Here is a 22,360-nt window from a genome sequence, read left to right as displayed (position 1 = left end):
TGATTTGTGTACCATATCATAAAGTAATAACTAATAGTGTAATAAATAAAATTTCTAATGAAAAAACAAATGTTTAGTTTTTTGCTGATTTTTTTATACCCGCGAGCCTCCTTAGGGGCTTTATGAATTACTCATTTTCGACCAGGAGTAGAATGCATATATAAATGACCAGTCAATTGAAATTTAGATTCTACAAAGTTGATCGATCATGCTGAATAGCAGGACAAGTAAACTGCGACTGTTATAATTGGGTGTGGTGAAGAAGAGTAGTATTTTCCAAATCTTGTAATCCCATTCTAGAATAACAACATGTATCCCGCAGAATATTTGAGAAGAGAAGAAGTTTCCATATGTTGTAATCCCATTCTAGTATTACAACATGTATCCCCCAGAACATTTGAGAAGAGTAGAATTTTCCATATGTTGTAATCCAATTCTAGTATTACAACAATTATCCCGCAGAATATTTGAGAAGAGTCGTATTTTCCAAATCTTGTAATCCCATTCTAGTATTACAACATGTATCCCCAGAATATTTGAGAAGAGTAGAATTTTCCATATGTTGTAATCCCATTCTAGTATTACAACATGTATCCCGCAGAATATTTGAGAAGAGTAGAATTTTCCATATGTTGTAATCCCATTCTAGTATTACAACATGTATCCCGCAGAATATTTGAGAAGAGTAGAATTTTCCATATGTTGTAATCCCATTCTAGTATTATAACATGTATCCCCCAGAATATTTGAGAAGAGTAGAATTTTCCATATGTTGTAATCCCATTCTAGTATTACAACATGTATCCCACAGAATATTTGAGAAGAGTAGAATTTTCCATATGTTGTAATCCCATTCTAGTATTATAACATGTATCCCCCAGAATATTTGAGAAGAGTAGAATTTTCCATATGTTGTAATCCAATGTTATTATTACAGCATAAATGTCACAGAAAAACAATAGACAACTTCCTATAACGACAGTACAGGACACTACAAACAGTGACTTTTTTGTGATGATAAATATATACATAATCTTGAAATTCATGCAATTATGTTGAACAAGAAACAAAATTCACATTTATTTTCACAATACTTGTGTAAAGATGTATCATGATTATGGCGATATATACAGACTTAGCATTCGTAAAGAGGAGTATATTAGATATATAACTACACTCAACATAGAAAACTAAATACTGTAAAAAGTTGAAAAACCGAGTAGTAATAACAAATATTTGGTATATACAAAAGAGGTATATTTGTTTCTATGTTAAGGTTATTAATATCATGTCTGTTGTCAGTATTTGTAATATTGAGTACCAACATACACTGGGTATTTAAAAAATGTATGTTGTTTACATGATCAATGTTATCAAGCTCATATTTATGTTGCTCAATAAAAGGCGCATACGATACATAGTGATGCCAAACTTTGGCATTTATTTGTATATAGTCAAACTTCGGAACGAGGAAGACCTTGCCAATTCATACATTCAATATCATTGACCTCATTGTCTAGTTCAAGCCACTGTTAATAATAATTGGTTTCAAACAATTAATTACGAAAATTATTTTACGACAATACTATTGTGTCAATATTATGACTGCAATGATAACACGTCTGTTTCAATAAGCATTGATCTTGTTTTCGTTGCTCATTGTTAAACATGTATATGATTAAGTCCATTTAGTCATGACACAATTTGCATGGATCATATCGATCATGACCATAGATTCTACATATCTAATGTTAAATACAGTTTATATGAACGTTGTTATAGAACCTTTACAGTAAAATCTTCCAAGACTTCAAAGATACATGTAACATTCAATCGTCTTGATTATAATCAGTAAAAAGGCTAGACATGTGTTTTCATTCAGGTTTACCTATACATTGGTTTACTTATGTTTATGTTTATAATATAGTTCAAGAATTTTTATACAAGTAATTTAATAGTGCTATAGTTTTTAAACAATTTCTTTTAACATTATAAAACAACCTATCTAAATACAATATTTCGAAATCTGTCTAAATTAAGGAGTGTTCCTGTCTAAACATATCTCCGGTTTGACTATATTTAGTATTGTTTCTATCTAATTATAGCTCTGGTTTGGCTATATTCAAGATTGTTTCTATCTGAAATAGCTGCAGTTTGATTATATTAAGTACTTATTATATCTAATCATCGCTCTGGTTTGAATTTCTTCAGATTTGTTTTAATTTAACATCGCCCTGGTTTGACTATATTAAAAAATGGTTCCATGTAAAAATTGCTCTGGTTTGACTAACTTTAGATTTTTTTTCTATCTAAACATAGCTTCGCTTTGACTATATATTAAGAATTGTTTCTATGGTTTGACTATATTTAGGATTATTTCTAATTAAGCATAGCTCTGGTTTGACTTCATTATTTGGTCATTCGAGTTTATGAGCACTTTCGTGTTTCTATTTGGTTTTAAGTTTTTACATATGTATATATTGATCATATTTGAGGATCATGCCCATGAGGTACAATACAAATGGTACCGTTGATAATTATACACACGTCTGCATGGTCTGGTTGTATATAGCACATGTTCTAACTTTTTCTTCTCTCACACCAAGAAATGTGCAGTATCAAGTACACTTGTGTAAAATCACAAAAATACTGAACTCCGGGGAGAATTTAAAATGGAAAGTCCCTAATCAAATGGCAAAGTCTAACCAAAGAACACATGTTACGAATGGATGGATTTTTTGGATGAGATATAACGAGTCCAGAACCAATCCTATATATACCAATACATATTCTTAGTATTTGACTTTATTTCATAATCTATTTTGTTCAATTCAATATTTTATCATAAATATTTGTTGTTTTTTAAGGTGTTTCGGTTAAGGTTTAACTACCAAGGCTTTTCCTCATCAGGTATCCCAAGCCTCTAACTAATAAAATAATCAGTTTCAAAGTAAAGTTCAAAGCATCCATACGCATAGAATTTAAAAATTCTGCATACCGGGATACGACACCTGGTAACTTTGTATTGATGTATTGTATTCTAAATTAAATCAGTTTATGATTTGATATAACTATTGTCTTTTATGTTGTGATTTATCCTATAACTTGGAGGATGTAAGTAGATCCTTCAAGTTTTTGTGTCTTTTATATGCTATGATCGGAGGTTTTGGAAACATGGTTTTTGTGCTATCATTTTGTTCAATTAGGTGCCAATGTTTTTTAATTGCTTTATTTAGTCCATTGAAGGAAGGATTAAATTTGGTGGCTAAAACTAATGGAGGCATTGCTCTTTTGTTTTTAAGCTTGTACCTTAGACAATCTTTTCTTTCCTTATGAAGTGCATTTGTTATAATGGGGTTGATATCTTTTTCCGAGTATCCCCTTTGGAGAAGTTTTGTTTTAAAAGTTTCAATTTCTTTTAGTGTATCTTTTTTGTTATTTGATGATCTCATAAAACGCAATATTTCCGCAGTAATAAATCCATTGAACACCGATGATGGGTGAGCTGACGTTCGTTCAAGATACTGAAAGTTATCAGTAGGTTTACGGTATAATTTTACGTCTAATATATTATGATTAAGGAATCTGTTTCCTTTAAAAATTGTGACGTCAAGGAATTGAATGCTAGATTGTGATATTTCATGCGTAAATTTTATCAACGGGTGTATATTATTAGCAATGTTAAATAATTCAGTAAGATTATCTTGACTAGAATTAAAAAGAATGAATCCATCATCTCTGTATATAGATAACAGTGCTAAGTTATCTTTAAAAGGAAATATATCAAGAATATTCGTTATAATCTCGAACATTCTTAAATCAGCCAGGGATGGGCTCATTGGGGCTCCCATTGGGATTCCACATGTCTGTCTGAATATCAAGTTATTAAATTCAAATTCATTATTGCATAGAATGAATTGAAGTATTTGTAAGAAGTCCTTTTTTGGTGGTAGAGGTATTTCATGTTTATTACGACATATTTTGTACCATGCTCTGTCAACTGCTTGCAGTATTTCATCGTGAGTTAAGGAATTGTACATACTAGTAATATCAAAAGTGCACATAATTATGTCATCCGGTGCCCTTATTTGTTCTATTTTGTTGATAAATGAGGTCGTGTCCTGTGTATAAGTCCATAATTGGCTAACTACCGGTTTTAGGAAGTGGTCTATAAATTGACCAATTTTTTCAATTGGACTATTGCATAATGATACAATTGGTCTCCCAGGAATATCTATATTTTTAAGGAAATCTTTGTTAGTTTTGATTTTTTCTCTATCTTCATGGTTAATTTTGTGAATTTTTGGCAACATATAGAGTCGTCCCAATCGTATATTGGCATTATTGGCTAGGTATTTATATGTTATATCGTCGATATATTCTTTCTTGTGTAGTTGTTTGATCATTTTTTGAATAGTTTCGGATATTTTGTTCGTATTAAATTCATGAATTTGCTCATAGCATATACTGTTGTTCAGGAAATTCAGTGTTTGTTTAATATATAGATTTTTTTCCAGAACAACAGTAGATGAATTTTTGTCAGCTTTCTTAATAATTATATTATTATTTGAACGTAAGGTTTTGAGTGCCGCTCTCTCATGTTTAGAAAGATTATTTCTAACTTTGTTTATTTTAAGTCTGCATATTTCCATCTTTGTGGCAAATAGATAATTTTCTATTGTGTTGTTTGCTAAAGAGGGTTTAAATCCCGATTTGATTCTAAAAGGATGATTGGTGTCCGCATTAGTTTTATCACTAAAGTGATATTTGCATCGCATTTTTCTACCTAGTTCGTCAAAATCTCGTAAGAGATTTTGTTTAATGTATTTTACATCTGGACTGGGAATAAATTTTAATCCCTTTGCAAGAACTAATATTTCATAGTTTGTGAGATTCTCACGTGAAAACACTTCTATATAGTTTAAAGCTTTTTTTACATTTTCATGAAAGTGTTTAGTGCGTTTAAGATGGCCTTTGTTATTATTATGTATACGGAGTTTACTTTTGTATTTTATTAATCGTTTTTTCTTATCCCTTTTTCTGAGAGATCTTTTTCTATTACTCATAGTAATTTATTTGTATAAAATTTTTTTGTGACAAAACTATTTTGTTTGTTTGTATAATTATTTCAACTCTAATTGAGAGATGAAATGAATATATATGAAATTCAACTCTATTTGAGAGATGAAATGTATTTTATTAATTCTACTCTATTTGAGAGATGAATTGATTTGTATTTTGTTTAAATCTATTTCAAAAATTATACATTGTATATGTAAACTCTGTTGAAGTGTTTGTTCACTTCTGCGGCAATCAATGTGTACTGCAAATATACACCAATAATTACCACGTGCATACATTAGTCTAAGACTTAGATTCTGATTGGATATTCCAATGTTCCCACGTCACTCGTAACAAGCAACAAAGTTCGTCATTTGTATTCTCAATCTGATTGGTTGTTCCGTAATTAGTGTAGATCAGTTACTACGTCATCGAGCCATCTAACTCTGGTCATATGTGTGTATTTTATTAGATAATGATTTAACACTTAATTGTTATTAAACTAGTAAGATAAAATATAATGCTAATTAAATTCCTTTATATAAATAAGTAATGCTTTAGACAATACTATTAAATTACGATATTAATATTATCATTCTAAAAATAAATAGAGGTAATTGTGAGACAGATATAATCTATTCATGTAAAGATAAGGGTTGTTGATGAAATTGCACTGTTTGCCCTTGCGTAGTCATGTGTATAATTTATTGATAACAATCCTGCTACGTGTGTATGATACCTGTAAAGTTATGTGATTTTTTTTGCAGATGTTGTAGATAATCCATATACGAACGAACTATAGTTTATAGAATATTTGTACCTAGATAGTACGATTATAATGCTCATTGCTAAAACCATACGAAATAAAATGATAGCAATTATAAGTATAATTTCTTAAGCGATCTTTTAAGTAATAGCTGTCAATTGATGAGTAGCAATTAAAGCAAATTAATTAAACTAAAATAATCAAAATTTTCCTTGATTTAATAACTAATGAATATATATATATATGATAATTAATTCTAATCAATAAGATAAAACTACAATATTCAAAGTAGTCAGACCTGTTTTAATACTCAAATAAAATACATCCGTTTATAGTTGAATAAAATTTGATATCCATCTTGTATTATAAAGACACTTTGTTTTATCACTGTAAACACATAATTCCACTGAAATACGTAAGAATATTATTGTACTTGTCTTAGTAATAATTATTACGGAAATTTCTGCGGCCTCTTCCACGGTTCCCACGACCGTATCTGTTACCCAGAACATTCTTTAGGTCATCAATTTCCTTTTTCATCAAGTCCATTTCACTTACTGGTTTAGTTTTGTCAGTTTGTTGTTTAAGTGTCTCAAGTTCAGGCTAGACTACATAACAGAAGTCACAAGACAACTAAATACTCAACATTACTGCCAATTAGATTCATTTAACATGGCAGAACTGAAAATCCAGGTCATTGAGTATATTAAATCATTATACGACCAAGGCATAATCGACAAAATATCATTTAAATTTTTAACAAATGGTCAAAAATTAAGAGATGCACGATTAGGGAGAATTTATATTCTCCCAAAAATTCACCGTCTTGAAACAGAGACGTTTAAACAAATACAACATGATGGATTAAATGATTTAAATATAATTCCACCTGGCAGACCAATTATATCACAGTGTGGTTCTGTAACTGAACTTATAGGTCATTACGTTGACTATTTTCTTATACCAATAGTTCAAAATCAGTCTACATATATAAAAGATACTACATCGTTCATTAATATCATTGAGAAATTAAAACCTATGGCAAACAGCCTTTTGGTTTCATATGATATAACACAGATGTTTACTAATCTACCTCAAGAAGCGTTATTGAGTGCGGTTGAACGAGCCTATGACAGTTTTGACAAATCAAACTTCAAAGTCAATGCTCCGCCAGTCAATGTATTAATACATTTGTTGAGAATTATTTTAGAAAACAATGTATTTGAATTTGATGGGAAAATTTACAAACAAGTAATAGGTACGGCAATTGGTGCAGTTCCTTCACCGGAAATCTGTGACATACTTATGTTTGAAATAATGAATCAAATCATTTCTGCATTTCAATATAAAGACAAAATATTCTATCATGGCAGATATAGAGACGATGGATTCATAATATATGATGGAACATCAGATGAAATTATTGATTTTTTTCGTCTAGCAAATGATTATAACCCCTTATTAAAGTTCACCTATGAAATCAAAAACGATAAAATGTCGTTCTTGGATGTTGATGTAATTAAAGGTCAAAGATTTACAACATATGGCATTCTTGACCTCGAAATACATTTTAAAGAAACAAATTCTTATCTGTTTCTGCACAGAAATAGCTGTCACTCACAGCATGTATTCAGAGGATTTATTAAAGGTGAAGCAATACGGCAAATTAGAAATACAAGTGATCATAACAAATTAATAAACAATCTAACTAATTTCAAAGTGAAATTATTAGATAGGGGTTATGATAACGTGGAAATAGATGATAGTATTACTGATGCTTTATCAATTGACCGTACTGATTTATTACAACAAAACAAATCTAAAGAGAAGCAAAGTATTCCGTTAGTTTTAATAACTAAATATAATCCATATATACGTAAAATAAAGAAACGTATAATGAAACACTGGCATTTATTACAGTTCGACGAAGACTGTGTACAAATATTCAATACAGCACCAATAGTTGCGTATAGCAAACATAAAAGTATTGGAGATATGCTTAGTAGATCAAAGTTAAAGACTTTAACATTAAATTGACAGTTGGACCCCTGATGATGGTAGATCTGTCATAATAACTAGATATATTGAAGAAGAATTAAAATATAAATATATCAATATGATAATTTTCATATTAGATTATATTCAAATAATGCATCTTAAAATGACCATCCCAAGCTTAACTACCGAAACACGAAATTGATATTTGTGTCGGGTCCTATCAGCAATATGGGATGCGTGGTTGCATGGGTGTTTTATTATAACAAAATGTATTCATGGACGGCTGTCCTACTGCACCTTACCGAGAATCGTTTTCTGCATGGAGAATGATCCGCATTTCCTGTTTGATGGGATACGTATATGGTGTTAATTTATTGTTCCGGTGGACAAAGCTTTTAGCCTTGAGTTGAAAATACTTCATGACATGATTTACAGGAGTTACGGCCCTTGACTAAGGTAACGGGTTGTGCTCATGCAAGAGAAAAAATTGTGAAATTCGAAGTAAATTCCAGATTTGCTGCAAAATATTTTTGTGTAAGATTTACCTTATCATTTCTTTTGACAATTAACACGTTCTTAATACATCAGAACATTCATAAAATCCTCTTAAATGGCAAAATCAAATGAAGAAAGCCAGGGTGAAGAAAAAATGGCGTCGTATGCCGATGCAACAAAAACCAATCCAAAGACAATACATTCTTCAACAATGTCAGGAGTTAAACCAGTCTTTGTTCAAGAAATAGATGTATTTGGATCACTTACAGACCGGGTTACTACAAAAACACTGTATTTAACAAATATTGAAATGTACCAAACGCTAGGTTATTCAGTTGAAGCACGCTCGATCATTGGACTTCAACGAATAAGAGGCCTCTGGCGAATATACCTAGATTGTGAGACGGCAAGAGATCACCTCATCTGTAAGGGTGTAGAAATAAGAGGTAAACAAGTAAACATTTACTCAAGGAACCCTCGGGTAACGACACATGAGGACATAGATACTGTCAGAATAAGAGTGAAGGACGTCCCACTCTCTGCCGATGACGGCCAAATATTGAGAGCTCTAGAGGAAAAGAGCTGTATCATAATGAACCATTTCAGAGAACGTCTGAGGTATGAGAATGAAATCACAAACTGTCTCACTGGTGATAGGATCATAATATGTCAGGGTCCTTTACCCCAACATATTCCTCGCTCCATTACTATCGGAAAATATAGAGCCACAGTTATGTACCGTGATCAACCATCTACAGGAAGTCGTCCAAAAAAGTGTTCAAAATGTCTAGGTGATGGGCATAGTTTTAGCAATTGCCCTAATGACTGGGTATGTAAATCATGTGGTAAGGAAGGTCATAAACAAATTGACTGTACAGAAAATGACCTCTCTGATAACACCCAACAATCTGATGAACATCAAAAAACAGATGATGTAAGTGAACACACAAATGATGCTGATGATACCACTGTAGATACCTACGCTGCACAACATTCAAGTCACATAGATGATCCTTCTACAAACAGTGAACCTGAATCAACTAGCGTATATGATAATGACATAGACACGCCCCAATATGTACCTACTCCGGACGAAGAAAAAAGAAAGAAAAAAAAGTCAAAGAAAGAAAGAAAAACAACACAAACTCAAATAACATCATTTGTAACTGAACAACAGGAATCTGAATCAACTCCAGGAAAACAGAAAAACAACAGAAATGTTGAACGGTCTCCAGTTACCCCGACACATGTTTTGCATGACAACGAAGGGGATACCTCGACCAAACGGCCGAAAACTTTAGGAACTTAATAATATCAACTGAAAACTAATGACATTTATCAGTACTGCAAAAACAACCAGTTTGAATATTTTTTATTTGAAAATAAAAAAATGTAGAACTAATTCAACATTATACTGTAATACATCTACAATGATATTTATTCTATGTCTGTTCATGTTGATATTTAATACAAAACTCATTCACATTACAGCTGAACTGAGTAACACTCAAAATACATGTATTCACAGAACCATTCACATTTCACAACTCTTACTTTTGGTGAATTACATATTTTACATAATCTTTGTACTTTTCTCAGCACAGTTTCAACTAATCCAGATGTGCCTCAGAATTCTTCTTAGATCACAAAAACATATATTGCACTTTTCAATTCTGAACACAGATATGCTCAAGACACATTTTTGTACACCAAAATCTATAAATAAATTGACAACCGATGTACACAAACAGCATCACACTTGTAGCTCCATATATGCTCATATTTCAGATTCAAATTATGTGCAAGGGTATGAGTCCAAATTAGAAAACAAATATAGTCCACTTCATATTGCAAACCACTTCATACACTTCCTGGAAAAAACAATAACTCTTTTAGCATTCAATAGTTATAAAAAACAAGATATAAAAGCAAAGAAGAATGAGAACAATACACCCTTACTATTTAGCCCTAACAAAAGCAACAAATATAGTACTGATAAAAACAAATGTATATATTTACATAAAATAATTATTATGTTTATCAACTGTAATCTATGTAAATATAACTATTGTGTAATATATTCATGTATATATTTTTTTCAACATAATCATTGTAATATATATAGTTTTCTTGTATTGAGTAAAATTTATTTCTCAATTGTTGTCTTCACAAACTGTGTGTGGTATATGTTTGTCATAGTTCAGTTTGTAAACAAAGTCACGTTGTTGACCCAAATAATGACCCGTAAGGCGAGGTCACTTTGTGTAAAAGCTGCATGCATTTTAAACTTGAAAACACTGTGTAATATAATTTGCTATAATATCGTCAACATTAAAGATACTGTGTATCTATTTATTGTGATAAAATGTAAACAATATTCAATATGTTTTCATGTAGGATCATTACCTATAATAAAACAGTGGGAACTACGTAGAAAGTATAATAAATTTATAGTTAAAAGTACGTCAAATCTACCGATAATTATTCACCTGTTGAATATTGAAGTAAATACGCGTGAACTAGTAGAAGAAAGCACAAAATCGATAATTGACACTATAAATAGATGGGGGTTCCCCAATCATAATCTTACCTTTAAATAAAATAATAATGGCTGATCAAAAACTACACATCTGTACAGTCAATGCTAAGGGACTTCAGCAAACTGAAAAGAGAAAACGACTAATTGAATGGACAAAACAACAAAAATGTGATATTCTTCTAATACAAGAAACACACTTTACAGACAACTTAGAAGAATCTTTAAAAAAAGAGTTTGAAGGTGAATTATTTTTCAGTAATGGTCAGAGCAATGCTAGAGGGGTATCAATATGGTTAAAGAGTAGGCTTAACTACAAATTTATCGACTATTATAAAGATAAAGACGGAAGACTTCTTCTGATAAATATAGAAATTGACGAAAGCATACTTACAATTGCAAACGTTTATGCACCAAATAATAATAAGTTAAGAAACACTTTTTTTAAAACAGTCAAAACTTTTATTGATAAATATAGTCTTGGACAACTGATAATAGGAGGAGATTTTAACGATATTTTGTCTGAAAAAGATACAAAAAATAAAAATAGAAGAACAAAATTTGATAAACCAGTCTGCGGACTAAAAACTTTAATTAAATCTTTTAAATTAACAGATATATGGCGTGAAAAAAACAGAGATAAAACTCAGTTCACCTGGTGTAAAAGAAATAAAACAGAGGCCACAAGAATTGATTACCTGCTTGTCAGTACTGAAATTAAAAAAAATTGCTCCTCTTGTGATATCAGACCAATTGTTATTCAATACACTGACCATAATAGTGTATCTTTAAAATTACATATATCAAGAAATAACAAAGGACGTGGATATTGGAAATTAAACAGTAGCATCTTAAACGATGAAATCTACTTAAAAATAATAAACAATCTCATTAACAACTATAAAATCAAAGCAAGTAATTCAAAAAATCTAGCTCTTTTATGGGATACTTTTAAAATAGAGGTTCGAGACTGTACAATTCAGTTCTGTAAATTGAAAGCGTTAAACAAAAAAGATTCAATCAATGTATTAGAAAATCAACTTATACAACTTAACAATGAAATTCATAAAACTAATATCAGAGTTAATGAAACAAATACCTACTTGATTGATAAAATAGAGAAAGTAGAACAAGAGTTAGGAAATTTATACAATGCAAAAGTAAAAGGCAATCAAATTAGATCAAGGGTAAAATGGATTGAAGAGGGAGAAAAAAATACTTCTTACTTCTTAGGTCTTGAAAAAGCCAGGCAGTGCAAAAAAACCATCACTAGATTGTATGATGTAAACAATAATATAATTACTAATCAAGAAAAAATACTTAACCTTGAAGTTAACTATTACAAAAATTTATATTCCTCTACTAAACCAGATAAGGAAGATACCATAAAGTACTTTAACGATATTAAAAAATGTCCAAAATTAAGTGAAAGTGAAAGTGATATATGTGAAGGAAAAATTACAGTGCAGGAATGCACAGATGCAATATTCAAAATGAAACTAAATAAAGCTCCTGGTCTAGATGGACTTAATGTTGAATTTTACAGAAAATTTTGGGAAAAAATAAAAGATTTTATTGTATCAGTATTCAACTTTTGCCATAAAAAAGGAGAACTGTCAACTTCACAAAAAATCGGAGCAATATCATTAATATATAAAAAAGAAGATCCACTTTCTCTAAATAATTATCGTCCAATAACTCTGTTAAATTATGATGTAAAATTGTTAGCTTATGCACTTGCTCAAAGATTAAAACAAGTTTTACCAAAAATAATTCATACTGACCAAAAAGGTTATATAAAAAATAGATACATAGGTTTCAATATTAGACAAATACAAGATATAATTGATTACTCAGAGAAATTTAAAGTAGATGGAGCCATACTTTTTGTTGATTTTTCCAAGGCATTTGACTCCCTTGAATGGAACTTTATGTCAGAAACCTTAGTAAAATTTGGCTTTAAAAGTAGTTTTATAAGATGGATTCAAACAATGTACACGGACATAAAAGGGTGTATACTCAACAATGGTTGGGTGTCCAGCAGTTTTAATATTTTTCGCGGAATTCGACAAGGATGTCCAATTTCTTCGTTAGCCTTCGTATTAGTAGTTGAAATTATGGCAATTAAACTAAGACAAGATAATAATCTCAAAGGTTTAGAGGTGAAATTAGATGGTAGAAACTGCTCACTAAAAATATGTCAACTTGCAGATGATACAACACTTTTTCTGAAATCACCAAAAGATGTTAGTTTAGCAATGAACATAATTGAAACTTTTGGAAGTTTATCAGGATTAAAACTTAACAGAAATAAAACAGAAGGATTTTGGCTAGGAAAACTTAAAAATAGCAGAGATAAATTTGAAAGCATAAATTGGAAAACAGATAGCATTAAAAGTCTTGGTTTTTACTTTGGTTACAACAATCCAGACTGTCAAAAACTAAACACTGATAAACAGCTAAAAAAATGTGAAAAAATTATATCAAATTGGATGAAAAGAAATTTAACATTAATAGGTAAAATAATAGTAGTAAAATCACTAATTCTTCCAAATTTAACTTATATTGCATCAAATATGTACATCCCAAAGGAAATAATACAAAAGTTTAAAACTCTAGTATATAAATTTATATGGAATGGAAAAAAAGATAAAATTAAACGTGCAACCCTTTGTAAAGACTATTTAGAAGGAGGGTTAAAAATGATCGATATAGATTTGTATCTCAAAGCACTTCAATTACGCTGGATTTTAAAACTTAAACAAAATTCTGGTGAAAATTGGTCAATCTTACCCCAAGTTTACTTAAATAAATTTGGTAAAAACCTTTTGATATTTCAAATGAACATTAAAAATGTTAATATGTTAGACAAAAAAATATTTAAATCCCTTCCTGAGTTCTATCAGCAATTGATTAAAACTTGGATTAATGTTAAGGGGGGACAGACAAAGACCCCGCAAACATTTCTAGACATAAGAAAGCAGATTTTATGGGGTAATCATAACATACAAACAAAAGGAAAACCCTTATTATTTACTAAATGGATTGAACAGAATATTTTGTATGTAAATGATATACTTGACGAAAAAGGTTATATATCAGAAAATAGAATATTAACCAAAATAATAGATAAACGTGATTGGATTCGAGAATTATCCTTATTAAAGAAAGCTATTCCAAAACATTGGCAGAATATTTTAAAGCAAGAAAGCTCATATAAAACAACAGTAAATATAAATAATTCAAAAAATCTGCAAATACTACTCAATCATAACATTCATCCAGAAATGAGTAATAAAGAAATATATTCAATACTATTTGTCCCCCATAAGCAAGAAAAACCTGTAGGTTTTCTAAAGTGGGAAAGAATCTTTGAAGATAATATAAAAATAAAATTTAAAAGCACTCTTGATTTTATTTTTAATTACCTAGATAACAACAAATTTAAAATGTTTAAATGGAAATTGCTTCACTTCATCCTTCCATGCAATGAACTGCTAGTTCAGTGGAAAGTATTAGAAAACAATACTTGTAATTTTTGCAAAGAAATTGACAACTATAAACATTTTTTTATTACATGCCGGTATAATAATACTTACTGGCAAGAAATAAATAAGCTTTTACTTTATCTTCAAATAGATAGACACATTCTAAAGATAGAAAATTTAATAACTGGCTATAAAATTGCAGACAAAAAATATTCTGATATAAACACCCTGATAACAGTTATATTTTTCTCAATATATAAGGCACATTTTGTCTCAAACAAAAAAGAAACAAAGATAGAAATCTTTAAAATTTTTAAAAAAGAAATAAACGACATAATAAAATTAAATGCGATAAGAAACATTGAAACCGGGAAAATGTTAATAAAGACGTCAACATATTGTAAACTGTAAGTAAAAGTATTACTGGTTGACAAATTAACATATGCTAATTACCTTGGCCTAGTCTAAATATTATACCACGAGGTGCCACAAACAAACAAAATAAAGCTACGCAAACAACCTTTTGATTTGAGTTAACATAATTATTCACTTACCTATATGTGTATTTTCCTAAATAAACATGATCAAGAATGTAAGCTAGGAAAAATAAATCCATAATATCACAATATAAAAGAATATTAAAAAGTTAGGCTAACTCCAATACACTATTCTCGAGACACTCCTACACACGTTACCTGTACATGTAAGAAAGTAAATACACATAATATAATAACAAAACGGCACGGCGTAGAACCGTAAATTTTTCCCGATTTATAAACAGAAACACACAATTTGATTTTTAAATGAATGAATTTATTTGTATTGATGTTTATTTATATAATGTATTATGCTTCATTGTAAAATACTAACATTAATATAATATTTTATTATATATTCTCCCTGGATGTATAATAATTGATATACAGGGATACTTAGCCTAAAGCTGTAAGCTAGGTAAATTGTTAAACAGCATTTAGTGCAATAAAGATGATCTAATTGTTTCAAAAAAAAAAAAAAAAAATGATTTACTTTGAAAAGTTCCACAAAACAATGTGACTCATTTATACATCATCAACACGGACAATTTATCACTGCTATCTTATCCCCGCCTATCAACCCACGTGAATTTGGGCGGATCTTCTTTCAAGGTTTATAACATGTGTAAATCTAAAAATTCTTCAGCCACCCAATGTGAGCTCAACAAAGGCACGTAGCTAAGAGAATCACCCAATGTGAACTCAAAAATGGCACGTCGTTTTAATAGAAATGCTAAAAAGCAAAAATTCCGATTCTACAATAAAAAAGAACGGAATAAATACAATATGCAGCAAAGAACTGCACATGCAAAAAAGCATGTAATTAATCTATCAAAACGCAGATTATCAAATCAGGAATATATCCTGTTGGCGAAAGGCTTGAAATTTATACCAACGCCATCAAGCAAAAATGCAAAAATGTCTATACTAAAAGACTACAATGAATTTGCTAGAAAATTACGATGTCGGTATATGTTCAGTCAAGAAAAAACTGACCTTCATCCATTTCGTAGCAATACAGGATATAAACCTGCCTCTACGTGCCATACGTTGGAAAATTATATAGATTTAACCAAGCTTGAATTGTCTTTTCTACCAATAGAAAGAAATGTAAAAAACAATCTTACTAAGGGCGAAAGAATAGCGCTACGCAATTTGAAAAATGATGAAACAATAGTAATAAAAAAGGCAGATAAAAATTCAAATTGTGTTATTTTAGACAGGCTAGACTACATAACAGAAGTCACAAGACAACTAAATACTCAACATTACTGCCAATTAGATTCATTTAACATGGCAGAACTGAAAATCCAGGTCATTGAGTATATTAAATCATTATACGACCAAGGCATAATCGACAAAATATCATTTAAATTTTTAACAAATGGTCAAAAATTAAGAGATGCACGATTAGGGAGAATTTATATTCTCCCAAAAATTCACCGTCTTGAAACAGAGACGTTTAAACAAATACAACATGATGGATTAAATGATTTAAATATAATTCCACCTGGCAGACCAATTATATCACAGTGTGGTTCTGTAACTGAACTTATAGGTCATTACGTTGACTATTTTCTTATACCAATAGTTCAAAATCAGTCTACATATATAAAAGATACTACATCGTTCATTAATATCATTGAGAAATTAAAACCTATGGCAAACAGCCTTTTGGTTTCATATGATATAACACAGATGTTTACTAATCTACCTCAAGAAGCGTTATTGAGTGCGGTTGAACGAGCCTATGACAGTTTTGACAAATCAAACTTCAAAGTCAATGCTCCGCCAGTCAATGTATTAATACATTTGTTGAGAATTATTTTAGAAAACAATGTATTTGAATTTGATGGGAAAATTTACAAACAAGTAATAGGTACGGCAATTGGTGCAGTTCCTTCACCGGAAATCTGTGACATAAATGTTTGAAATAATGAATCAAATCATTTCTGCATTTCAATATAAAGACAAAATATTCTATCATGGCAGATATAGAGACGATGGATTCATAATATATGATGGAACATCAGATGAAATTATTGATTTTTTTCGTCTAGCAAATGATTATAACCCCTTATTAAAGTTCACCTATGAAATCAAAAACGATAAAATGTCGTTCTTGGATGTTGATGTAATTAAAGGTCAAAGATTTACAACATATGGCATTCTTGACCTCGAAATACATTTTAAAGAAACAAATTCTTATCTGTTTCTGCACAGAAATAGCTGTCACTCACAGCATGTATTCAGAGGATTTATTAAAGGTGAAGCAATACGGCAAATTAGAAATACAAGTGATCATAACAAATTAATAAACAATCTAACTAATTTCAAAGTGAAATTATTAGATAGGGGTTATGATAACGTGGAAATAGATGATAGTATTACTGATGCTTTATCAATTGACCGTACTGATTTATTACAACAAAACAAATCTAAAGAGAAGCAAAGTATTCCGTTAGTTTTAATAACTAAATATAATCCATATATACGTAAAATAAAGAAACGTATAATGAAACACTGGCATTTATTACAGTTCGACGAAGACTGTGTACAAATATTCAATACAGCACCAATAGTTGCGTATAGCAAACATAAAAGTATTGGAGATATGCTTAGTAGATCAAAGTTAAAGACTTTAACATTAAATTGACAGTTGGACCCCTGATGATGGTAGATCTGTCATAATAACTAGATATATTGAAGAAGAATTAAAATATAAATATATCAATATGATAATTTTCATATTAGATTATATTCAAATAATGCATCTTAAAATGACCATCCCAAGCTTAACTACCGAAACACGAAATTGATATTTGTGTCGGGTCCTATCAGCAATATGGGATGCGTGGTTGCATGGGTGTTTTATTATAACAAAATTTAAAACAAAACTTCTCCAAAGGGGATACTCGGAAAAAGATATCAACCCCATTATAACAAATGCACTTCATAAGGAAAGAAAAGATTGTCTAAGGTACAAGCTTAAAAACAAAAGAGCAATGCCTCCATTAGTTTTAGCCACCAAATTTAATCCTTCCTTCAATGGACTAAATAAAGCAATTAAAAAACATTGGCACCTAATTGAACAAAATGATAGCACAAAAACCATGTTTCCAAAACCTCCGATCATAGCATATAAAAGACACAAAAACTTGAAGGATCTACTTACATCCTCCAAGTTATAGGATAAATCACAACATAAAAGACAATAGTTATATCAAATCATAAACTGATTTAATTTAGAATACAATACATCAATACAAAGTTACCAGGTGTCGTATCCCGGTATGCAGAATTTTTAAATTCTATGCGTATGGATGCTTTGAACTTTACTTTGAAACTGATTATTTTATTAGTTAGAGGCTTGGGATACCTGATGAGGAAAAGCCTTGGTAGTTAAACCTTAACCGAAACACCTTAAAAAACAACAAATATTTATGATAAAATATTGAATTGAACAAAATAGATTATGAAATAAAGTCAAATACTAAGAATATGTATTGGTATATATAGGATTGGTTCTGGACTCGTTATATCTCATTCAACTCGAATGACCAAAACATTAAGTCAAACCAGAGCCATGGTTATATAGAAATATTGAATGCACACATACATCGAATAAAAAGACATGTATGAATTATTGTTATAGCAACCAATCAAAACAAATCCATACACAATGTAGAGTATCTACCAGTTTTCGGACATGTAAATCATTAAATTAGAAAACAAACCATTAGTTATTAAATTCCTATTTTGTTTACTACATTTTGCAATTATTGTTTCTAAAGTTATTGTTTTCCGACACAACATCCAAAATTTTTGATGAAATTCATCCTCCAAAACCTGAAGGTTGTTTTCTGATCTGACAGACAATTCAATAAATAAAACTCATTGGAGGCCATATTTATATCAGTTTTAGTAGACATTATTTACAGATACAAAATGTAATAAAGGTACACGTGCAAGTTTGATTGTTATCTACCTTGTTTCCAGGTTTAATCCATCAGTATCCACATAAGAATATACCATTACCCAGAATCCATCATTATCAACATAAGGATATACCTTTACCCAGAATCCATAGGTATCCACATAAGGATACACCTTTACCCAGAATCTATCAGTATCCATATACGGATATACCTTTACCCAGAATCCATCAGTAGCCACATAAGGATATACCTTAACCCAGAAAAGCATACGAATGTTCCTTAAAGTTCGTTATTTTTGTTTATTCACTTTTTGATCATTTAGATTTTTTCTACTCTATTTGAGTGCCAACAAATTGCCCTAATTAATTATTGACAATACGTCGTTTTTTATGTCAATATGAGGAGCTGTTCACAATAATATTGAGTACAAGATGACGATCTGTATACACATTTCTCTAATTATGTTGAAAAAAACATGATAAATAATGTTTGATTTTGCCCAGATCATAATGTTCATATGGATCAAAATTAAAATGAAAAAGCTTTCTATTGTCATGACATATAAGCATGAACAGAGCATTTTTTTTTCTTTAATCAAAAATGTATTGTAGGTATTTAGCAGTGTTATATATTAAACAATGCATGCAGTTATTTAACTTATACGTCTAATCTTTTTGGAACATACAAAACAATGAAAGCGTATACAATTTAATCACTCCACGACCTGTCATCTTTGTATACAAGGCGACGCAATGACGAGTTTATTACTTGACCGTTAGATATCATTAATAAAATTAAGGCGGAAGTGTCGTGAATATATATGCAACATTGTAAGGTCTTGCCTCGATGTTGCAATGCGGCGTAACAACTTATTTGAAAAAAAATTCATTTGCTATTCTTCAGTTATTTATAAAATATTGAAAACAATGATATTAGTCCCTACCTTCACTTGTTTCACAAACCAATCATTCACATAATGAAGTCAGCCGCCATTTTGTAACAGACCTATCGTCAGGAAACACTTAGTCAACGGAAATATGTACATATCGAAAAGTTTGATGTATACAAAGAGTTTGAATGATAATGTCTGTATCTTTTTAATGTATTTGTTTGTAAATTTCTTACAAAATCTTCATTGTTAAATATTTTTTTTTTCAATAAACCAGCATATTATAACTATTGTTTTTTAAAACAATGAAGATGAGTTTTCGCTCATATAACATTAACAAGTTAACAGAAACAACTTATAATTCCACAGCTTGGTTTATAGTTCTAAACATGGAATAGTTATATGCATATAAGATGTTTTTAGTATATCGTATTTATCGAAAATACATTCTGCAGAGGGTAAACAAAAAACAGGGATTGCAATTTTAAATAGATTGGTAAATAGCTATTACATATAAGATGTCAAATTACATCGTATTTATCGAAAATACATTCTGCAGAGGGTGGATACCAAAAACGGGGATTGAAATTTTAAATAGATTGGATGAAGTTATATGCATAAAAGATGCTATAAATAGTATATCGTGTTTGTAGAAAAAAACATTCTGCAGAGGGTGAATACTTAAAACGGGGACATTATGCAGAGAAGGGATACTAAAACGGGTACAATGTGCACAGAGGGGACACTAAAACGGGGACATTGTGCCGATTGGGACACTTAAACGGGTGATTTGTTTTCGACAAGAAAGGAGCATTTATCATTGTTTGTTTTGCCTTTGTATATTGTATACAGAAATATTATAAATGTTGAATTGGAAAACGACATTTAAGATGCATGTTCACTTGAACTTTTCATATAAAAAAGAAGATGTGGTATGCTTTCCCATGAAACAACTCTCCGCAAGTGATTAAATGACACAGAAATTGACAACTATAGGTCATCGAACGTCCCTCAACCATAAGCAAATCCCATATCACATCGTCAGCTATAAAATACCTTAACATTTCATAATAGTGAAACGACTAAGCAATACATATACATGCTATTTTTTTATTCAACAACAGCATTGTCTTCTGTTAATCCATCTTCTATCAGGATATCCTTTAATTCTTAAAATTGTTATTTCATATCTATGTTACATTTTAGTAATTTACTTTATATTACGTTCATTGTAATATTACTTTATATTACGTTCATTGTAATATAAAAACAAAAAAGATTTTGACAGCAGAGAAAACTTCGACCTTACAATCAGCATTACTTGATCTGATCACAATACGACTACCAAACACAGGCATGGGTACAATACTTCAGTCACGAACCCGCGATGTCGCTAGTGGTTTGCGGTCTTAAACATACATAGATATTTATAAAATATGAAAACAATATCATTATACAATAACAATTGAAACCAAGGAGTAAACAAAGACTAAAAAAACCAAAGGACATTTACATCAGCAGTTATAAATAATAGATAAGAAACAACATGAACTCCACTAAAAACCGGGAGTGAAATCAGGTGCTCCGGAAGGTTAAGCATTATAAATGTGCCCATCTAAACTTGTTTCCAAATCTAATGTAATCACATCATTAATACACAATATGTCATTTAGTCACAAACCTGTCTTCAGGAAACTTATACTTTAACACCAGACATGTTTACGTTTATAGCGATAAGGTTGTTTTAAACATTTAGTGTGAAGGTTAAAGCTCTACTATCATTTATAAACCATTTATAATGACAACCTTCTTTTCTGTTTGATATTGAATGACGTACATTTTCATATAAATAATTTTAGCTGATATTATATCAAAAGATTAGGAGTTATCACCCAATTATTATATTACAATATGCGTTTCATTTATATATTGATTCTAGTTATTTGTTTGAATTTGTTAGTCAATTGTGCATGTTGTGTGTTGTACGTCTTTGACTTGATGGTAAATGCTATGTCTTTATATTTACGTTAAATAAGTTACATTAAAAAATTCAGACAAAACTACGCCAGTATGCATAATCTATACTTCAAAACCATCGTGTATTATTTGTGAAGTTGATGCAGACTATTTATAAAAAAGGTCTTGCTACCTTCCAAAGATTTTTTTCGAAATTAATTGTAGTAGGAACACATCCTCTATTATCTGTGAGACGGATACTTCACTCAACACAGAAACGTAGTAGTTGTCGTTTGTTGATGTGTTTCATTGTTTCTCGTTTTTTATATAGATTATATCGTTTGAATGTATAACACTTGTAAATGTTTGGCGCCCTTTATAGCTTGCTGATCGGTGTGAGCCAAGGCTCCGTGTTGATCACCGTACTGTGACCATAATTGTTTTCTTTTAAAATTGTGACTTATTGTAAACATATTTTATTAATTAAATTCAGATAAAGTAATGTACACAAATAGGCATTTACATAACAATGCAAGAAAATAATTGATACATGTAATAGGATCCAGAAACAAGGTGTTAGCTTATAGTAATCCGTTTCCAAATTGTGACTTGCATTGAGACTTGTCTTATTGGAACTCATATCATATCTTCTTACATATATATGCATATTGCATATGTCATATGTTTCTATCAATCC

The 22,360-nt window shown here is 30.2% G+C and overlaps 1 long non-coding RNA gene across 1 annotated transcript; it reads right to left on the bottom strand.

The window, feature by feature from the left end:
* Positions 1-9,677: 9,677 nt before the first annotated feature.
* LOC143052946 (uncharacterized) lies at positions 9,678-15,089 on the bottom strand. The gene is made up of 3 exons (XR_012971300.1): positions 14,899-15,089; positions 10,911-10,982; positions 9,678-10,191 (listed from the first exon to the last, which is right to left on the bottom strand). It is a non-coding gene; the product is annotated as an uncharacterized LOC143052946 (long non-coding RNA).
* Positions 15,090-22,360: the final 7,271 nt, after the last annotated feature.

This window comes from Mytilus galloprovincialis, chromosome 11 (genome assembly GCF_965363235.1).
Source record: "Mytilus galloprovincialis chromosome 11, xbMytGall1.hap1.1, whole genome shotgun sequence".
Taxonomy (NCBI): Eukaryota; Metazoa; Mollusca; class Bivalvia; order Mytilida; family Mytilidae; genus Mytilus; species Mytilus galloprovincialis.
Note: the sequence above shows the minus strand (reverse complement) of the source record. Positions and strands in the feature narration are given on the sequence as shown.